General features: G+C 40.6%; 1 long non-coding RNA gene across 1 annotated transcript; it reads right to left on the bottom strand.

The window, feature by feature from the left end:
- Positions 1-453: 453 nt before the first annotated feature.
- On the bottom strand, positions 454-3,635 carry LOC107502507. Its single transcript, XR_001595017.2, has 4 exons — positions 3,365-3,635; positions 1,707-1,752; positions 656-733; positions 454-567 (listed from the first exon to the last, which is right to left on the bottom strand). It is a non-coding gene; the product is annotated as an uncharacterized LOC107502507 (long non-coding RNA).
- Positions 3,636-3,886: the final 251 nt, after the last annotated feature.

Genomic DNA, 3,886 nt, shown 5'->3' with positions numbered 1-3,886 from the left:
TGTCCAAGTTCAATCAGCTCACAGAGGTAGTGCGAGATTGCGACTAAGTCTGTTTCTCAGACTTGAGCTTGCATTAGAATCACCAGGTGGGTTGCCTGGGACTCAGACCAGAGGGACCCACCCCCAGAGTTTCAGATTCAGTAGCTCTAGAGTAAAGCTAGAATTTGCATCTCTAGCAACTTTTCAGGCGATGAGCATGCTACTGCTGGTTCAGGGACCACATTTTGAGAACCACCGTATTAAGCCAAGATCCATTTGAGCTGTTTACCCAGATCAAATTAACTAGATAGTTGTCAAATCTCCATTTCACTTTCTGAAGTGTAGAAATGAAATTAGACTGAAAGAACTTTCCCTCCCTCTCTCTGTCCCTCCCTCCCATTCTCTTTATCCCATTTTGAGCATCACTGAACTAATCACAGAGTATAGAGTATCAAAGATACTTCTTACCCTGGGCAGTGGAAAGGACACAGTGTTCGCAGCCTGGCAGAGATGAATTTGTGCCTCGTTCTATCACATCCGAAGTGACCTTGTGACTTCATGTGAATCTCTTCATCTTAGTGTCCTCACCTGAAAAATATTGAAAACTCTAGACATTGAACTGAGGCAGTGTTTGAAAAAGGGGAGACTGACAGATGAAATAATGTGGATGTCATACTTTCCCTTGGAATTAGTAATATTTTTTCTTTCTTCTTGAGAAGGTTCCCGTATTGATTCAAACTTTATTCTTCTTTTCCTTTTTTTTAAAAAAAAAAAAAAATGCTGCCACAAAGCTGAAATGTGTTAAAAGCAAAATCTATAGTTTGTTAACTATAGTTTGTTAACTATTGATTTAAGAATTAAGCCACTAAGGAAAATGGACAATAAGCCTTGCTAAAGAGGCCTACTCATTTATTGAATTCAAATAGTGAATGGCAGAGTAAACCTTTATGCCACTGTAATTGCTTCTAGTGACCTGGCATTTAATGAAGCCAGAGGTAAGAAATTACCACACCACTGTTATTTACTTAAAAACAAATTACTTAAGTGCTGTTTTCTAGAGCAGTTTATAAAGGAATAGCTCAAAATCATATTCCTGTCTTTAGATGATCTTGACCTTGGTACTATTTTAAATATTTCTTAAAAGGGATTTTAAGGGGGAGAAAAATAAAAATACACAACTTCCCAGGGTTATCTGAAAAAGCACTGCAAATTTTCTGAAACCCTTGAAGAATTCCTGACCTTAAGTACTCCCATATTAATGATTAATTTTATTTTGAAGCTCTCTCAATAGTTCATATTTTGATTAGCACAGTCTGACTTTTAAGTCACGTCCAATCAAATCACAATAAAATATGAAACATTAGTTATTTGTTATCCTTCACGTCTTCGCTCCTTCATCATTGAAAACACTTCCAAACAAGCACAGGGTTTCTCAAACAAAGTGCAAATCATCAGGCACACAGGCTGTGGGGGCAGAGAACAGAATGCTGTGTGTGTTAGCATATTTAATCATCCCATTTTGAGGAAGATAATCCACTTTAATTTTCTTAGACTGTGCTCTCTTGCTTCCATTATTTTCTTTACTTCAAAGATCGACCTGACAACTATTTTTCTTCACAACAAGGCTTATGGTATTATTCCAAATCCATCTGATTTCATGGCCTTCAGAGTTACTTTCATGTATTATGAATTTCTCAACCGGCAATGTTTATTAGGTAGACACTTACGACTTTTGTAGAAGGATGATCTTGCAGAAACTGTTGCTAGGGTATTCTGGAAGAGAAGGAAATATTAATTAATGTTTTCAGAGGGAGAACGAGGGATAGTGTGCTAAATCTACTCGATAATAGTGTGTTGGATCATGCTTTTGAGATGTGCACTATTTTCCTTTGGTCTCCTGGTATTTCTCTCCGACCACTCCCTCCTCCATTTAAGCAGTGAGTCGCTCTGGGCTCCTTGCCTCAGGCAAGGCTTGTGGCAGACCCATGTCTTTTTACTTCCTCCCACATCAAAATCCTAAACCCAATAATGGGAACAGGGTTGCATTCACCTCAGAGGGCTTTTCCCTAGACTTAGGAAAGGGGGCCTTGGAAAGAAAGATCTTTGAGTTTCTGAGCTGGCAGAGCCGAAGAAAGGGTCGGTAAATTTTGAAACTGGAATTGCATATGGCTGCAAGTAACAGAGACCATTGTCTCCTAATATAGTGGCTTATACAGTCCACGAAGTGGTCTAAACAGACACAAGGAAGTTCAGAGGCAGGCAGTCTAGAGCTGCTGTGCCAATGACACAAATCTATCTCTTTGTTCCTCCCTCCTCACTTTATGATTTTCATTCTCAAGGTTGCCTGGCAGCCCAAGCTAGCTTCCAGCACACCAGCCATCACATTTGCGTTCTTGGATGTAGGAAGGTTGACACAGTCCTTCTACCAGGCAAAGCAACTCTTTTTGAAAGAACTGTCCCCAAAGTCACATGGAGTATATCTACATATATCTCACTAGAAAGAACTTAGTCACATGGCTCTACCCAGCTGAAAGGGAGACTGGAAAGTTTAACATTTACAATGGAGCTCTGTTACTAAGGATGCATGGGAGATGGGTATTTGGAAAGCAAGTAGCAGCACAGGGGGCTGAAACCACGCAAGCTTCAGGCTCGATGTAGGTCAGTGATCATGGACCAGGTGCTAAGTGTCCTCTGTCCTCTTTGATAAACTGGCACAGTGTAAAACCAGTAGAGCCTTAGCATAACCTAGGGGTAAGCGCGTAAGACCTTCAGGCCAAAGGAATGAGACTTGAAATAGAAATTGGCGGAGCTATATAAAATAAAGCTTGGCTTTCTTAAACTGAGTCTGGACTGAGATTTGTAGCTATTATTGGGATAGGTCATCTAAGAGTTTAAGCTTTGATTCAAATATTATTTTAAAAAGTTAAGCAACAAAACCTGATTAATTACCTTTGTTGTCAAAATATAACATATTAGAAGGCTTGAGCAGTATTTTTCTAAAACGGCCCACTAATTGCTAAGGACAGGGCTGTATCTTTTATCCCTGCAGAGTACCTGACAAACTTCATGATGAATGAATAAATGATGGTACTCTAAGAGGTTTTAGTCCCCCTGTGTCTATTTTGATCTCTGTATTAGTTAGAACTCCTTTAGTTGCAAGTAACAGAAACTGGAGCCAAAATGCTTAAAACGAAAGGTAATTTATTGGCTCTTTTAAATTTAACCCCTGGGCTTCAGGTGTGGCTGGCTCTAGGGGCGCGATTATTTCATCAGAACAAAGTTCTATATTCTCTGAAAAAACTGTTCTCTATTGGCTTCATGCTCAGGTAGACTTTCTCCCATGGTGGTAGAATGACTGTTAGAAGCTCCATGAAGACTTACTTACCTTTTAGCTCTGAGTCCAGTGGATAAGAATAACTTTTCTCAGGCAGCAATTAAGAACTGTCCCTTAAGTAAGTCTCACACACTCTGGTTGTTCCGGCTTGGGAGTAGAACCCTTTTCGGAACCTTTCACTGGAATGTGACGGGCTTTAAGGCTTATGCCCGTTGTGTCAATCAGAGTCCAGTCAGAAGAAGGAAGAACACGCCACTTATTTTAACAGGAATACAGTCGTGCACCACATTAATGACATTTCTGTCAAAGACAGACCACACATGTAACGACGGTTCCATAATATTATAGCTAAAAAATTCCTGTCATCTAGTGACATCAGAGCTGCCGGAAGGTCTATAGTGGCCGCCGTAGCGCCGTAACGTCGTATCGTCATGACGTCGTAACGTCATGACGTCATGACGGCATAACGTCTGCCGTAACATCGTAACGCTGTAGCCTCTGTAGAGTCTGTGGCAGCCGCGCGTTAATGTCCGTCGGAGCTGCCCTGAAGTCCTGACACCAAGATTGCATAAG

Source organism: Rousettus aegyptiacus, unplaced genomic scaffold (genome assembly GCF_014176215.1).
Source record: "Rousettus aegyptiacus isolate mRouAeg1 unplaced genomic scaffold, mRouAeg1.p scaffold_m13_p_8, whole genome shotgun sequence".
Classification (NCBI taxonomy): domain Eukaryota; kingdom Metazoa; phylum Chordata; class Mammalia; order Chiroptera; family Pteropodidae; genus Rousettus; species Rousettus aegyptiacus.
The sequence above is the reverse complement of the archived record's forward strand: the minus strand, read 5'-3'. Positions and strand labels throughout refer to the sequence as shown.